Source organism: Filicampus tigris, chromosome 4, assembly GCF_054856515.1.
Source record: "Filicampus tigris isolate MCC_2025a chromosome 4, RoL_Ftig_1.0, whole genome shotgun sequence".
NCBI classification, from domain to species: Eukaryota; Metazoa; Chordata; class Actinopteri; order Syngnathiformes; family Syngnathidae; genus Filicampus; species Filicampus tigris.
Genome location: NC_141220.1, coordinates 1,815,568 through 1,833,917, shown reverse-complemented (window position 1 = coordinate 1,833,917; position 18,350 = coordinate 1,815,568). Strand labels below are relative to the sequence as shown.

Here is an 18,350-nt window from a genome sequence, read left to right as displayed (position 1 = left end):
TTTGTATTTCAGTGAAAAATAGTCCAATTTCCACATTTCCTTCACCAGAGAAGTAGGAGCATTTTGACTGTTGAAACTTTGATGTATTACTCTGCATATATACTGCACATATGTGATGTTCCTGGCCTCTTGACTTTTCCTAATTCTGTATATATGTCATTACCAAGGTGCAATTTTAATAAATTAAACAATATAAAAATTCTTACTAGCCGTTACTTCTTTAACTACGGCGTCCCAGACTGTCAATTTGACGGTACACGTTGCGCTGGGACGGGCGCCACTAGGTTTCTATAGCAACCAGCGGTTACATTGAGAAACACTGATGGTCACCATGATCGATTAAAAAAAAAAAAGAATCATATAGAGTAGAGGTGTTACATCTGCTTCAAAATACTGACGAGTCTGAGGATGAATCGTTCGTCTGACACACAGGAGGAGGAGCAGCCTTGTCGCGTGTTGTAAAATAGGCTGTAGACGTGATAGTCATGACGTTGTGGCTAGTGCATGCCTCTTCCTCCTCCCCCTCCTCCTCCTAGCGCTCCAGCGAGGGTCAGGGTATCCCGTCCCGGTGCGTTGAAATGAATAAAATAAATAATGAGTTTATGTGGTGCTTGTTGACATAATTCCGCCATGGAAAAAAAAAGAAAAAAAAGAAGAGTTCCAGGGTGCGATTGGGAAGGAGTTACTTCCTCTTCTTCTAAGTGAAGGGCAGTAGTCTTTTGCGACACGCGTCTAGTTTTTTTCCCGGCACCGAACTAATATACAGTATTTTATAACAGCTGACCCACACGCAGCGCGAGAGAGGAACAGGATAATGGCGCTCCACCAATTGTATCTCATTCATTTATATATGCTTTTCGACCGTATTTTATATGCATCAACGTCAACGGGGCTACGGGCCAGACGTTAGGGCTGCTCAATTATGAAAAAAATTATTAATCACGATAATTTTGGTAATAAATGAAATCACGATTATTCAAACAATCAAATATTTTTTGGTTCAACACAAGAAAATGTTTAAACGCAAGACAAATACATTTCTTTGAAACACTATACTCATGTAAGTTGCTTTTGGACCAAACAAAATGTATTAAATTAGTTATAAAATAAAATGTTCAAATGTATAAATTCAAATATGATTTCCTTGTGTAAACATCATAGTACATTGGATATAAATTCATATTAATTAGCATTTTTCACAATTATGCTCTGCCCACCGAAAGAAAACTGGATGTAGTTCTGATGGCAGAACCCAAAACAAAAAAAACATTGTCACCTGCATGTCCATACTGTTCAGTTATGGATGTCTTGATAAATACAATAAAATCAACTTTTATTTGTTCAGCCCAAATACGACAACAGTTATCTCAATTAAAGAGACACTTGGGTGAGCTTAACATTGGCACTTACAGTTTTGCATGTAAAAATGACATTAGTGCTAAAATGCCCACCTCAAAAGACTCTGTAGTGATTTAGGCGCTTTTTTTGTGATTAGGTTTAAGACAAATTGCCCCGCCCCTTTCTGGGTCGTGGCTTGTGTTATGTTTTCGGTCTCAGCTGACCACGTCACGGGAGGGAGCCAAGCGTGTTAATATTGCTCGCTTTGTCAGTTCTGTTGTCTAAAACGGTGACCGATCGCCACCAAAATGCAAATGCACATTACTACTCTTGTCCTCTTAAACCTGCTTAAGTATAAACGTGTTCTGCACAATAGTTTGGATTTATTGACATAAAACGTGATCTCATCATGACCACCTCCACAAAATCAAAAATACCGTGGCGATTGCTCCTCCACTTTCACAAGCTGAAATTAACAAGAGCATGAATGCGCACTCGAACCCCAACTGGTTATATTCCAGACATTTAGCGACGCTAAACTCGTGTCAACTCTCAGTAGGGAGACGGCGGCTTGCAGCAGCAGCAGGCAGATTGGAGCTTTACGCCCCCCTCTTACCTCCCCAGCTAAAGGTAGGATAATTGGACAGCTAATAGCAACAACTAGCTTCAGGTCATTAAAACAAAAGCTGTTAGAACAACAACATTAGCTCCTCACTCTGCGTCCATCCTGCGTTGATCTTCAAGTCGCGGGGTTGCCTTCCAAGCTGTCGCATGCGTTGTCAGACAGAGAGTCGCCAGAGAGTGAGGTAAGCCCTCATCGAACAAGCGTCAATGTTCAGCGACCAAAACAAAAGTTCCAGTGAAGCTGACTCCACAACCGAGTGTGGCTGCATTGGAACGTACCTTTTCAGCTGTTTACGTTCCAAATTGGACGGCGTGTTGTCGGTCGAGAAAATGGGGCCATTCCTCATCCAAATAAATGTGCACGTCTACTCATTTCCACTTAATCATATTATATTCATATTCATAAACCAAAAACTAAAGACAGTTAATTAAGAGTTTCACTTTCATTTCCTGTGTCTATACTTGATTTATATATTTTTGTAATACTATATTTTTAAACCTCTTTTTAAATACTGAAAATGATTCACAACTTTTCAGTTGTATATCATAATTATTCCATAAATTCACACCTTTTGAAGAAACACATTTTCTTTATGTTTGTTCTTGTCTTTGATTTTTTAAAGACGTTTGTGCCCCTTAACCTATAACAACCTTCTCTGATTTTGAACAGCTTCTGGATACTGTGGCAAAGTTGATTATAGTAGGCTTTATACATTATTTGTGCTGTTTTAAATTCAACTAAGTCATGGAATTTGAGTGTTTAACTTGATAAATAATGGATTAGTTCGTTCTATATAAGATGAGTGGTTAATAATTCGTATGGCCCTTTTTTGTATCTTAAAGATAGACTGAGTGTTTGTTTTATAAGTGTGACTCCATATCTCCACGCCGTATGTCAGGTATGGCAGTAATAATGAGCACCTTATTTAGGATATCCTTGGTTTTATAAAGAATACCTATAGTTTTTGAAATTCTTTTAACATTTTACATGTGTGATTTCCAACATAATTTTTCATATAATACCTCCAAGAAATTTAGTTTCATATACTCTTTCTATTTCAATAGGATTGATGATAATTTTGACTTTTTGTTTAATTTGTTTGGTACTAAAGAATATATACTTGGTTTTGTTTAAATTCAGAGATAATTTGTTAGAGTCAAACCAGTTTTTTAATACATTTAATTATTTTTCCACAGTCTCCAGAAGCTGCTCAAGGTTTTCTCCAGACCAGTACAAAGTTGTATCATCAGCATATAGAACTTTTTTTTAAAAACTTTAGAAACACAGTCCCCAATGGTATGCTAGGGGGCGTTCTCCTCATTAACAAGGGGCGTTATTCATGGAGTCACTTATTTCCTAATTTCTCCCAAATTTATTGATAAAATAGAAAATGACAACTCTTTTCATTTTCCTGATCAAAAAATATATCAAATGAACGTGTTAGTGAAAACATGGCCATCCCGGCCCCACCGTCCCTTTAAGGAGAAAACAAAACACGTTTTAAGGTGCTGTAGCCCTACAATGGATTTCGACCTACTTGAGGTAGCACTTTTTTGCCCCCCCAGGTAAGACTAATGCCCACCCACACCTGGCATCCCAGTAACACCACTGGTGTGCAAAGCTTTTTTACTTCCTGTATCCACTATTGCCGTGGATGACATTTTTTACTTCATTTTCACTGGCAATGTCCAAGCCTGATTACCTCCAGACTGGATCAATCAATATCACCGAAAAAAACCACACACAGAAAAAAAAACACCTGTATGACAAAATGAAGTTGGCAAAAAGCTCCAACAAAATGCCATGATCCAAAAGATTCAAGTATAGATTAGAAATAAAGTAACTGATATCTATCAATCTGAAAAGGGTTATAAAGTTATTCCTGAAACGCTAGGACCCCGGCGAATCATGATGAGAGCCATCAGCAGGCCATGCACCGGTTATGCAAGTGATTTGGTAACACTTTGAATGATAACATATAGTTAAAACATCAGTCCTTATCCATAGCAGAGCATGATTGAGTCTTCTTGTTACTCACCCTCAAAAAATGATCAAGTCTCTCTGACCCGACTTTGTGATTAGGTAACATTGCACTTCACGCAATAAAGGGATAATTACAAATTATTTGACGTGAACAAAAGATCTGGATTATTCTGACATAAAATAACGTATGTGTGTGTGAGAAAGAAATTGGCCTTTTAATGGATTGCCTTGGTGTATTACCAACATAATACTCAGAGCTGGGCATCACCTAACCGCCACCACGTTCCGTCCTGCATGTTTAATCGACCACATGATCCCGGTCCATCCCTTGTCAGCGACAGCCGATCGGTGTCGAGAACGTAATCTTCACGTCACAAGCAGGCAACGCACGAGCAGAGACGCTGCCAAACAACGAAAAAATATCAAACAAAAACAACAGACACACACACGCACAGCGTGGTGATCTGTGAAATTAAAACAAAATGGGGCACATGTCATTGCATCTGTGGGACATCAGGGTACATAACACTTTCCTTTTTTATTTTTTCCTTACTCGGCCGCGTGTCAGGAGTGCGGCACCTGCGTGTGACGTGGTGCAGTTTAAGTCCGTTCTCAAAGCCGGTTGGCTGACTCCGACTGACCGGGACCCTGTGGGTAGATTAAATATGCATTTGGAAATAGGCGATGCCCATCTCTGATAATAATTCTGATGACTATTGCTATCATCAATGTTGAAGATCCCTAGCAGAGGGGTTATTGAGGGACTGGGTGACCCCGGTCATGATGGTGGCGGTGAGGAGGTAGTGCTGGTCTTGGAGAAGCAGGAAGATGTAGCCATCTTACTGGGGAGGAAGGAGGAGAAGGAAGAGAATGGACCATGAACCTGCAATAATAGTCCGGTAGAGATGGGCGTCAGATCGATGTACTGTAGGCAATTGTATTTTGACAAAAATGATGAGACCTAAAATCATTGTCACCGCTCATTGGTTTGTAGCATAGTTGGGACCTAGGAACGCGGCAGGAGAAACCCAAATTGTCAGCTGAATTTGGGGCCCAGTATGACCCTGACTGTCTTGAATCAAATGTTTTAATGACACCCTCTGCTGGCCACTTCACGATATTACCTATAAATGATAAAATGATACCCTCTGCTGGCCACTTCACGATATTATCTATAAATGATAAAATGCGAAAAAGCAGACTGTATACTATTTTCTGTGCGTAGGACACGTAAATTTATGAAACATAAATGTGTTTACAGAGATTGGTTATTTAGTATTGTTATTTTCAGTTTTCACCGGCATGTCTTTGAAAACATGGCAAAGTAGATCAAACTAACAAACCTTGTCTTCACTGGCTACGGTTTATCTTGTGTCTGTCGTTTTATTTTTTTTATTTTAAACAGAGTGCATGAAAATACTACATAATGTCAATATTGTGGCCTGCAAATAGTTCGGATCTCAATCAAGTCAAAACTCTTGTGGTCAGAAGTAAGAACATGGTCAACAAGGCTTCAATACGCAAAGCTGAGTTGTTCACAACAAGCAGAAGAAGAATACTGTTTGTCACTGGTTAAGTCCATGCCTCAGCAACTGCAAGCTGTTAGAAAAGCCAAAGGTGGCGCAACAAAGTGCTAGTGTTGTAGTGTAGTATTTGTTGGTCTGTTTTGTTTTTCATGTTTCCATATTTTTTTCCTCTACTTAATACAAACAAATATAGTGACAGACCGCAAAAATGTTCTCTTAATGTTTTTAGCACAGTCTGCACTTTTAAAGGTTTTTAAATGACCTGCTTTTCATAACTGATTCATATTGTTCTGCTATTTGAGCGTTTTTAGACTTGACAGCTGCCAACCATACAATTATTTTAAATCGCCTGCATGAATGTGGGGGTGTCAGGGGGACTGCTTTAGACAGGTTCAGGTTTTACCTCGGTGGGAGGGCCTTCTCTGCTGGGCTGAGGTACTTTCCTCGGCATCCGCGCCCTTGCATTGTGGAGTACCTCAGGGTTAATTTCTTGGCCCAGTTCTGCTCGTACTTTATCTCCTACCAGTCAAATCTTCAAAAAACACAGCATCTCATACAATTTTTATGCAGATTTACTTACCTATTTCAAAAACAGCTGGAGGCCCTCTTACACTCCTACTTGGGCTTGGTTGGCCCAAAACCTCCAAATCGAAGTTGTGATCTTTGGCTCCACTGATCCTTTGTTGGATTTAGGTCCCCAGGAGATTATGTTCACCCCTCTGCCACTAACCCTGGCGTCACCTTTGACAGTGATTTTAAATTTAATAATCAGATCAACAGTCTTTAAGTCAGGCCTTTATCATCTTCGTCTTTTATCTAAAGTTAAACCATTTTTATCCTTAGCGTATTTGGAAAAAGTTGTGCGAGGCTTTTATTTCGTCTCGTCTGGACTACTGTCATGCTCTTTATTATGTCTCCCACATGTGCATCATCCCTACTGTTTATTGTTGTTGAAATTATGTTAACGTCTATAGTGATGTGCCTGAAATAAATACACATTTTGCGAAACCTTCACTTTTTGTTGTTAATACGTTTTTGGTACGGGGCAGTATCCTTAGCATTATCAATGGATAGATAAATAAATTTTAAAAAAATGGTGGAATAACCCAATTATTTTGCATTGTTTTGACCCAATTTGTTGTGTTCATTTAACCCTAAAATTTGGGTCAAAATGTAATAACCCAATTTGTTGTGTTCATTTAATCCTAAAAGTTGGGTCAAAGCTGAATAACCCAATTTCTTGGTTTAAATTGACGCAAGTCTGGGTCGGTCCTTTTTTAACACAGCTATTGGGTCAAATTGAACACAATAATAGTTATTTTTGACCAAACTGTTTTAGCGTGTGCTTTTTATCATGAAGACATCTATAATCCACTGGTGATAGTCTTCAGATCTGTCCATCTATAAGCACGTCAAACAACATGAATGTAGGTATAAAAAACATTGTGGGATTGGTTATGATTGCATTATGTCATTTTTTGAGACTGTGGGTCCTTGAGAGCAACATTTCAATTTTGTTTGTGTTACACATATTACAGATCGACAAAAGTTACTTACCTACCAAGGGTAAGTGTTGGCTAGTCTGAGGATTTTCTGAGCCCATTGATGAGATCATGAGTTACATGGACCAGAGATCAAAGCACGAAGACCTTGTTGACCGCTTTGGAGTGCACCTACCAGGCAACAGTCATATGAATCACCACAAAATGGAGCAACACAGTACACAGTTCTCAGTTATGTGAGGCTCGTTTAAGGAAAAATGGGTCCCTTTAAAGCCTGGGGTAATAACAGATTATTTTAACATTGGAACACTCCCTCACACTGTAATTTGATTACAGTTTGTTTGTTTACCATCGCTAGTTAGAATGTAGTTACCCCAGCATCGCTAGTTGGAAAGTACTGCATGGTGTTTGTAGACTACCGGTAGATGTCATGTTAAGATGTGTATTTGAAATGGAAAGTAATTTGTTTTGAACTGCAAGAAGGCCAAATTTAGCATATCGAGACATGCTGTCAACATATCGCCAGCAGAGGTCCAGTGTAAGTGTGACGTGATGTGAATTCTTGTGGTAAAGTGTTTAAATTAACTCTAGATCTTTAATGTGCTCCTTGTAACTGGGTTAATGAGGGAGTAATACACGGCCATGAAACAGCTGAACAGCCAATTGTCCCATTATGTTCAGTCCCTTAAAAAGTGAGTGTCACATACTGGCAGGGCTGGGCAATTGACCATTTTTTGCCGGTCCAGCCGCGATCCTCCACCCTTGACTTGGGTACCCTTCCGGCCGCGGCCCTCCGGCCATATTCATAAACGTTGTCGGCCTCCGCCCCATTTCGCCCCCCAACCCAAAAAAGCGACGCTAACGGCAGAGGCTTTTTAAGGATCATTAGCTGGCTAATTTACTATTCGAACCCGCTGTGGACATGCTTCAAATGCGCCAGTAGTATTTACCCAACTGCGTGCTTCCTTGCATTGCGTACCCCGGGGTTGAATTTGTCGTATTGTATAATTATTTCGGTCCAATAATTATAGAGATGAGTCGCAGAAGAAGAAGTCGCAGAAGTCGGAGTCAAGTTACTCATTTATTTTGCACATTTCCCCTCCTTCACGGCCTTCAAAATAAAAGCATGCCAGCAAACCACTATACACTGCAGGTTTGCCATGGCGAATTTCCGGAAGTAGTGAATGCCAGAAAAAGTGCATGAACTCCACCTTGATGTGCTAGCGTCTGAATATACTCGTGGACACAAATTGTCCACAAAGTCGGAGGGCGTGGCTTCAAAAAGACAGCGACAACAATGCATATCGTGCCTGCTACAACCATAAAGGGACACGAGATGACTCGACGATACATTTAATTTTATTGCGAAAACGATTTGGAAGGTGGCGACTAAGGGGAACGTGGGTGAGTAGCTTGTTTACTTTGAGTGATGGGACTTTGCAACAGCAGCAATGAGCTGCGTGGCTCATCCGTCTCCGTGTGGGGAAACTGTATGTCATCGCAACATGTGAGACAGCAACGTGCGCTCAAGCGTGTTTGTATTTCCTTATCGTCACATCACGTAACCCGCGTCTCCCACCTGCAACTGGGGCATACCATTATAAGAGGGGGTGGGGTGGGGGGCAATACCACAATCCCTATAACAGCAGTTGTCGCTTGCGCCGACGCGGGAGTAGAAAGAAGCCTAAAAAGAAGCTTATCACCGAGTAGGCTGAAATGATTTTTTGCCGCCTCGCGAGCACGTCACACGCATGAGGGCCGATTAGTGGGCCGGACTAAAATCAACTTCCGGCCATGCTTAGTCCAGACATTTTTTTTAATTTGTCACCCCCCACCCCTCCGCCCCAAAAATGGGCATCCGGGCAGGCCGGAGGGTCCGACCGGTCCGGTCCAGGGACGGACTGCCCAGCTCTGCATACTGGTATACCAACTGTTGTAATTTCGACACCATTCACCTGATATGGATGTAGATGCCCTAAAATTAAAGCTGAAAGTCTGCAGTTAAAGCACATCTTATTTCATTTACAGGTCAATTATTTGTAATGACTAATGGGGATTTATGATCGCAGATCTTTATTTGATCATGATTCCCCCCCCTTCTCTTATCAAAAAATGGCAGCTCTGCACTCTCAATTGTAACTGCATGTGACTGATATATACAGTAATGACAGATTTACAGGCCAATCAGTTGTACTAAACAGTTAATTAAAAATAAAACAATACAAAATGAGTGTATGGTGTAAATGAGAGCAGCCCATTTGAAAGTAAATATACCAATTTTTTAATGAAAAAAAAAAATCACAGGGTTTTTCCTACATTCGAAATTGAGAAGCGGGCGCCCCCAGCCAGAATGATTGATATTGCTCAACAGTGCGATTGATTTGTAATGACTAATGGGGGTTTATGGTCGCAGATCTTTATTTGCTCATGACTCTCCCCCCTTCTCTTATCAAAAATTGCCAGCTCTGCACTCTCAATTCTAACTGCATGTGACTAATTTTATACAGTAATAGCAGATTCACAGGCCAATTGGTTATACTAAACAGAGTCAATTAAAAATAAAACAATACAAAATGAGTGTATGGTGTAAATGAGAGCACCCCATTTGAAAGTAAATATATCGTCGCTGTCATGTGAAAAACACTTATCTCCATTTTTTTCATGTTCCTATTTTTACATGAATCTTGATTCCGCGTTACAGACATCGCATTTATGTGCAAATTAAAACAGTTTCCAAAATTGGAGAAAAGTGTTTTTCACAGGACAGCAACTATATCAATTTTTTAATGAAAAAATAAATAAATAAATCACAGCGTTTTTCCTACAATCAAAATTGCGAAGCCTCCAGCTATTTGTGTTCCTGCCTCCAGCCACAATGATTGATATTGCTCAACACAGCGCGATTGATTTCCCAACGTATTACAGTTGCAGTGTTCGCCACTATGGAGGCGGCATATCAGGCCTTCATCATTAACTGCATGCGGATCTTTGCCGGGTTTCAAGCGACTCTTTTCAATCTGAACCTGCAGCGCGCCATCGGTTAAATGATTTACTGCTATTTTGGCGGACTTATTGTTATGACTGTTGTTACGTGATGTATCAGTTGCTGTGGTCCTTTTATGCTTTGTCCTTTATGAGGTCATATAGGTCTGAAGTCTCCCAGTTTAAAAGTTTGAGTTACACAGCGACACGTTGTCAGTACGTCAAACCTTCTTCGAGTGAGGATGCAAACTGTTTTCCAATCCAGATCTCTGTTGTTACTTTGTATTTTTGTTGATAAAGACTTTTTACTCTACAACTTCCGTGTCATGTCTGCGTATGGGTTCAAATCCCGATCCTCAGGTGACAGAACGTACTGACCAGTCGTGGACCCAGCAGACTCAGACACAATCCCTTAAGCCAAAGACGTCACCACCTGCTCCTAACCATCCCTCCACCTCCAATCAGGAAGTGATTGTTTCACCGGCTGCTGCTTTGCCTTTTCACTGGGCACCTCTCGTGTCACTCCTCCACAATGGGTCGCTCAGGCCGTTGCAAGTCCCGGTCTGCCTCCAACCGTCCTCAGCCTGCCGACCACCCCCACACCCTTTGTGTATGCTCTGTCTTTTCTTCCACGTCTATCTCATCTTTGCCATCTACTTAGTGTCCTAGTTTTGTACATTCCCATTCTAGTTTGACACCTGATGTTTTGTTTTTAGACTCAGATTTTTCTGACTGTGAAGATGGCCATGATCTGGTTAATCTTACTGATTTTGACATTGATTTTGGGCTTATTGTTTTTTCAAGCCCTTGTTAGTTTTTGTATGATTCCTTAAGATAAGATAAGATAAGATAAGAATGCCTTTATTGATCCCACAGTGGGGAAATTTTCATTGTTACAGCAGCAAAGATATAGGTCACACAGGGACGGCGGCATAATGTGGCCATTAATGTATAACATTGACGGCAAACATTCGGGATCAAACCTATGTAGATATAAGCAGTAACATGTGTATATACACATGTATATACACACCAACATACATCTACATAAAAAGTATGAGGAACACTCATTTTGGCCAGTACATAGTACAGAGGAAAAATACAAGTGACAGTGCTGCAGTGCTGCAGTGCTGTGGTGAAATGTAAGGAACAGCATTGGATCAAAATAAAACTAGACTAACAGTAGTGGGGAATGTTGAGTATTGCACGGTATTACAGTAGTGGGGAATATTGGGTATTGCACGATATGAGCTCAGGTGCAGACCTGCACAATTGCACTAATGTCCGCCAGTTTGTAGAGACTACACAATGTTCTTGTTAAAGAGTCTGACAGCAGCAGGCAAGAAGGAACGGCGGAATCTCTCCTTTGCACAGCGAGGGTGTAACAGTCTGTCACTGAAGGTGCTGTGGAGTGCTGTTAGGGTGCCCTGGAGGGGGTGGTCCGGGTTGCCCAGCATTGATGACAGCTTGGCCAACATTCTCCTGTCCCCCACCGAGTCCACAGAGTCCAGGGAGCAGCCCAGGAGAGAGCCGGCCCTCCTGACCAGTTTGTCCAGCCGCTTCTTGTCCCGGGCCGAGACGCCGCCTGCCCAGGTGACCACTCCCTGGAAGATGACCGATTAGTTTATGATTCAGATTTTGACACTGATTTTGGTTTTCCTGGTCTCTTCCCCAGTCAACTAACTAACTAACTGCCTTGTCAGTTTTTGTCACGTTTTTCCAATGATGATCCCTTAGTATCCGATTCAGATTTTGACGCTGATTTTGGTTTTCCCGGTCCCTTCCAGGGTCATTTTGCAAGCCCTTGTCAGTTTTTGCCACGTTTTTCTGATGATGATCCCTTAGTGTCCACTCCAGTACCCTTCCCATCAGACCCTGGCTTGGGCGCCAGGTTAGCCATTTACACGGGACCCCCGGTGAGGTTCTCGTTCCTCTCGTACGTCCGCTTTTTCCAAGTGCGTCAATCCGAAACTGTACCCTTAGTGTCCACCGCTGAACCCTTCCCTTCAGACCCTTCTTTGGGTGCCCGGTTGGAAATATACATGGGACCCCCACGGGGTGGTCAACGTAGGCGCCCGAGTAGAGATTTTGGATCCTCCTTTAATCCAGCCTTTTCTAAGCCACCTCATTATGAACCTATACCTAAGTCATTACACTCCCTGCTTTTTTCGGCACGTCGTTCACTGCGTACTTCTTCACCTAGTCCCGTTCATCCTGTTTCTCTTAGTCTACCTTGCTCACTATCTGTACTCCCAACCCCTGGTGTCTTGTCCATCTATGGTGGCAGGCTAGTGAGACAGCAAATGCCGGCCCCAGTCCCGATGCCTCGGCAGAGCCAGGCCCCCTTCCTGGCACCTCGGAAACTACAGGCTCCCATGCCGGCCCGCCTTGCAGTGCCAGGCCCTCATCCCGGCGCCTCAGCAAATGCCGGCCCCCGTTCTAGTGCCTCAGCAAAAGGCGGCCCCTTACCGGCACCTCGGCAGCTACATGCTCCCATTCCGGCTTCTCGGCAGTGCCAGGCGCCCTTCCCAGCACCCTGGCAACTACAGGCTCCCATGTCGGCTCCTCTGCACCCGGTGCCTCGGCAGTGCCAGGCCCTCTTCCCGGCACCTCGGCAACTACACGCTCCCATGCCGGCTCCTCTGCAGTGCCAGGCCCCCTTCCTGGCGCCTCAACAAATGCAGGTCTCTGTCCTGGCTCCTCAGCATCATCAGGCTCTGACTCTGCCCGAGCGGCGCAAGCTTTGCAGCCTCCTTCTGATTCTGTTACGGCGGCGCAAGGCCTTCAGCTGTCGTCTGACTCTGCTCCGGCGGCGCAACCTCTGCGGCTGCCCTTGGATTCTGCTACAGCAGTGTCAGGTTCACACCAAGTGAGACATTAGTAAACAACGCACACAATGAGGAGAGAAGACACTCGTCACAATATTGTCTTTGTTCTTGCAAGGAGAGCGCAGGTAAGTGTAATATTACAGTTCCTAAAACCCTCTGCCCGGCTCCTGCGCCTCCTCTCTTTTTATTTTCTTCTGAGTCCCTGATTACAAAGGTGTTCCATCTCCAAGGCAAAGGGAAGTGAAAGCAGCCGGAACAATCTGAACTTGTTTTGTCTATGTGTGTGTGAGCCATTATCATACATATGTGGAAGCAAAGCACACCAAGCAAGTTGGGCCCGGATATGGAAAAAGCTAAATCTAAACCCACAAGCTAATAAAGCTAACAAGCCTAATAATAAAAATCTAACACATGAATCATGATATACATTATTATTCTTATATTCCCCCATTTTTATATAATATAAAGCTAAACCTACAAAGCCAATAAAGCTAACAAGCCTAATCATGAAAAATCTAACACATTAATCATTATATACATTATTGTTCTTACATTCCCCACTGTTTTTCTTACATTTGCACAGTCCATTGTTATTGTTTTATTCCGTCCCAAGGACTCAGTGTCTTACCACGGGATGCTCTTCAATAAGAGCATCATTCCTATTTTGCGGCTGTGTCCTACTCACATTCCACTTTCTTCACAAGCAACTTCGACTTACATGATTAAAACAAGTTTATAATGCTGAAAGAAAACCTTACAATAAAAATGAGAGCAATATGATAGGAACAATTATTCTCTCATTCCCTCCTGTTTATCACATAGTTGCTCAAACCCATTGTCCAATTTCTTTCACCCATTATTATGAAAACAACTATATTTACCCTCGGAGGCACCGTTAATCTGTATTCATAGACACCTAAATCTGGAAACGAATCAGCCAGGTAACAATGTTCGCCATCATCATCACCTTTACTGTCAGGAACCAGTAAAGGATACAATTGAGCCATTCGGTTCCAAATGGGGGGATTGCTGTTGTCATCAATCTGTTAAGGACTACAACAAACAACATCCACACAAGGTCAAGAAGTTGCAAAAACAGCGATTGATACGAAAATTGAGGATACCAGGGCTATGCATTTTCCCAAGGCATTCATCCAGGAGTCCCGCATGGTGTGTGGGACAGAGTGTTCCTTCATCCTGCCATTCAAGGGATCGGGGTCCCTCTATGGCCTCGGTAAGGCTGCCATCTGCAGCTGTGTTGTTGGGAACGAATGTGCAGAACTGCTCTCCGATAATAGCACATACTCCTTCTGTCTCAACCAACAACACGTCAACAACCGTCGCGTTCTGGAATGCCATAAGCGAGGTGGCTGATAGCTGTTCATTTACAGCTTCAAACCCACTCTCTGTCCAATTGCCCAATTTGTTGTGCGTTGCAATGGATGTCGTTGATCCTGTCTACGTTCTTGCTATGTTTTTTACACCACCAACAGAGGAAGGACTCAAATCCTGCTGTTATTTGACTCACTAACAATTTGTACGCACTCGGAACCCCACGGGGAACACCAATGGCATCAATGCATGTTGGATCATCTAGTTGTTAACTCTTGTACAGGCATGGGATGTACAGACACAAGTAATAACAAAGTCACTAGGGCACAAAGGTCTGTTACATCCATTGGTAATTTTTTTTCAGACAGTCAAGCATCTCCGCACCACCACCAGCTGTCCCCTCTGGCTCCAATCATCTTTATATCTTCAAGAGGTAGAGGTTACCAGCACTTCACCTCTCTATGTGGTGCAACTAAAAGTGTTCTTTTCCCGTGCTTGATCAAATATGTGTGTCGCACAATGCTCTCGTGCCAGTTCCCTCTCCAGCCCCCTCAGGAAAGGCAAGGGAAGGACAGCCCACCTTTGGTTCAGATCGCATCTCACCCTCCTGTCGATGTAAGAGGGAGCCTGGATAGCCAGTGACTCTGTGCGATGGCCAGGCCTTATGACTCCACAACTCCAAAACAGCTGGGGGAGTCCTAGGTCCTCACAGCAGTCAAGGTCATAACACCACTTGGAATGGCCTTCCCATCGTGGACTGGAGCAACACTTGGGGTTTAGGTCTGATGGGAGGCTGGCCTTGCACGGGTAGAGATTCATCTGGCAGAATCCTCTGGCATTTGATTAGACATTTTCACTTCCTCGTCGTAAAGCATTTTCCTCATTATAGTCACTTAAGTCAATGTCTTCCATTCGCCCAGGACCTAATGGGTTATTTATAATCGGTAACATAAATAGTATTCCATACAGAATTTCAAACGGACGGCCTTTTGTTTTCCTCCCCCTTTTTTTTTTTTTTTCTCTTACATTGCAGCTCGTTCTTTTCACCATTTATGGACTTTAACTGGATAACCAACATTTTGTCCTGTTATTCAACAATAATAACAAAATGACTTCCATTATCCCTCCAAATCATTTGTGGTATACCGTAATGATATATTTACACAATGTCCATGTCACAGTAATAGCACAATTTCAACCCATTTTGAGAACACATTAATTAGCATTAGGCAATATTAGCATAGTCCTATTTTGTTCAGTCGAATAATAAAACCCCAAGTAAAGGATACTGTGCTTGTATGTGCAACTTGTATAAAAACACACTAAGTAGCATTTCCCTATAAATTATGGTTTATACAAGTCACATGCTCGACATCGATATGCAGTAAAGTGATGTTCCACAATCTATACCATTCTATTGCCCTCTAAGCTCCCAAAAGGTTCACTCACTATTTTGCATGTGTGTCAGTAATGTGTCGTCGAGTGGCGCGTTATCATCCGGTATTTGGTCTACTGAAAGTGTGCCATAAATGCCAACAGCCGTTCACCCTGTGAGTGTGGGGTGTGCGTGTGTGCTTATTCTTATTACTGTACAAGAAAAATGTAACACTTTCTTGTTAGTCCGTATGCGTACATGTATTATGCATTATGAAAAGTGCTTCCCGCTTCTTAACGCACTACTCCAGTCTATCTTCTACTGTCCCATTCATCATTCCCACTATTCCAGCAATTTGAGGATGGCAAGCACCATGAATCTCTGATCAATGAGAACTATCACTCCGATCTCTAACCACAATTTTGGTTAACAAAATGGATGCCATTATCATTGTATGTTGTTTTTGTTTTTACAAATACCGGGAATGATATCCCCGCAAAGTGCTTTTGCCACCGTCAACGCGTCTGGATGGTTGACAGGGAATAGTTCTATCCTCTGTAGTTCTATCCATGTTGAAAAGGCATCTGTGATGACCAAACAATTGTAGCGTATGACTAGTATTAAATATTAATTTAATAAATGGGCGGCGATTGGGTTAATGCCTGCACTAACTCTCGCTCGCCGCCAGGCCCGTTTTGGGTTGATTCTTTGGACAAAATGGACGAAAAAGTCCTCGTAATTCAGTCTTAATATATGAAGGCGCTACATTAAAGATTTGTAAATCCGATTTACCAGATCAGTGATTGAAACTTTGACTGAAACACACAATTCACACTAGGTTTCTGTAAATGACAATTTATTTTCTACAGCTATGGAAATCTAAATGACACACTGCAATGGTCAGAAGCGGGAATAGAAACACAATAAAGAAATTCTTTACCAAGACAAGTCTAAATAAATGAAGGAAACGAATATCGAAGGTTTGTGACGAAAGGGGGCATTGAGGACTGGACGATATGAGTGTGCGTGCGTGCGCGTGTAATGAACAGTGAGCTAGCGTACCCGGCTAAAGTTAGCTGACACGTGCCAAGCTCTACTTGATTCCCAAAATTAATTATGCACCAATCGTATGGCCCGTAAGGGATTGCAAGCTGCACTTACTGGTTTTGGTTGGCGTCGATGGCCGGGAGAAAGGAAGGAGACGTTGCCATGGAGAGTGACGTCACTGGGGAGCCAGAAGAAGAAGAAAAGCTGAGTCCAAAAATGAAAAGCAAAGTTATTAACCAAGGAAAATTGGTCGCAACAGCCACGGGGTTCTGCGGCTCAGCACGCTGCGTAGTTCAGACCAGTTGGGGCTACCCTTTTCAGGCGCCCAGACACAGGTCGTGCGGGAACATCGGCTTTTTGCTGGACGTACGCTGTGATCCTCGTTGAGGGAGGGTGTCACACCTTGTTGGGGTGCGGCCGCGCTGTGCTGGCTAGCTAGCTGGTGAGGCTAGAACGTGGTGACCACAGACCTTCGGGTCCCCACGTGTGCCGTGGTTGTTAGGACGGCACACGTGGGGGGTGCACCCCCTCCCTAGGCACACCTGGGCCGCATTGAGCGCTTTTTCCCCAAATTTGTGAAATAAAGATTTTTTTGGAGCTTGGCACACGTGAGCAGCAAAGTTAAAATACCTGTTGTTGTGTTTTTTCTCTTACCACTGAGCAACCGGTCGGTCACATTCACATAAGGGTGATTGAACACAGAACACAGTTGTTGTGGGTTTTTATTTGCACAAGTGGTCAGAACTCGAACACAACTACATCTGAAATAATTCAAACATCATACATTGGGTGTTGTTTTCATTTCATGTCCTGTAGAGGGAGGTCAACACGAACACATTGGACGCAAATTAAAACATCATTTTAATTAGTTTTCAGTTGAAGTCTAGTTCAGTCCATCTTCACACTCGCCACTAGGGGTGGCACGTGCTCTACCTGGGGGTGTGATGTCTTGGCCAAGCCGCGAGAGACGGCTTGATTGAATGAAGCCACAGGGGGTCACCGGGGGTGAGGCTCTGTGCTCACCGGAGCTGGCGTCCATTGTTGTTACACAATAATTCTTCCCTCTTCTTGGATCAATTAAAAGAAATTCATAAGTAAGAAATGGATTTATTTATTTTTTTTATATTTTTTTAAAGTTCTTGTTCAGCTTCAGGTGTTGCATGTCATTTAATATGCCCTCTTTCACTGCTAACGCATGCCTTGGTCCTGTAGCTGCGACATTAGTTGTCTTAACTGCAAATGCGTTCCCACGGGACACAATGTCTGTGCCTGATGTGTGCGTTGCACACTTGCAGACGGCTAGAGTAAGTGTGCCAGTTGTATTGCATCCAAAAGCTTTGATAAGAATTCTGCATGCATAACTGGCTTGCCCGTTGATGTTATCATGCCTCTATTCTCCCAAACAAGAAGTTCAGTGTACTTTAAAAAAAATAACATGGAAACTCACTGCCTTAGAAATAATAACTAAACTTAACTTGAACTCTTTACGTTTAAACAAGCAATTAATATTGAGTGCACAGTACTTCCACCAACTTAATTGTTTTGAGTTTATAGTGCTAAATGGGTGAATGGGCTAACACTTGTATAGCGCGTATCTACCCTTGGTAATCAAAGTGCTTCACACAGTGTACCTCATTTACCTCCTGATGACTCCTGATTAACTGGAGGTTCAGCATCTTGCTCAAGGATACTTCAACATGGTCATAACGGCCGGGGATCGAACCCGCGACCCTTGCGAGAATAAAGCGGTTTGGATAATGAATTGATGGATGGTTTTTAGTTTTTTTTAAATTGTGATGCCAACAACGATAT

General features: G+C 42.6%; 1 long non-coding RNA gene across 5 annotated transcripts; it reads right to left on the bottom strand.

The window, feature by feature from the left end:
* Positions 1-2,782: 2,782 nt before the first annotated feature.
* Positions 2,783-17,033, bottom strand: LOC147148077 (uncharacterized). 5 transcript variants are annotated; one of them, XR_015086545.1, is made up of 5 exons: positions 16,653-17,033; positions 7,030-7,145; positions 6,053-6,213; positions 5,876-5,991; positions 2,783-4,829 (listed from the first exon to the last, which is right to left on the bottom strand). It is a non-coding gene; the product is annotated as an uncharacterized LOC147148077 (long non-coding RNA). The 5 variants fall into 5 exon arrangements; XR_015086548.1 differs by having other exon boundaries at positions 5,876-5,930; XR_015086547.1 differs by having other exon boundaries at positions 5,876-6,004; positions 6,084-6,213.
* Between the last annotated feature and the right edge of the window lie 1,317 nt (positions 17,034-18,350).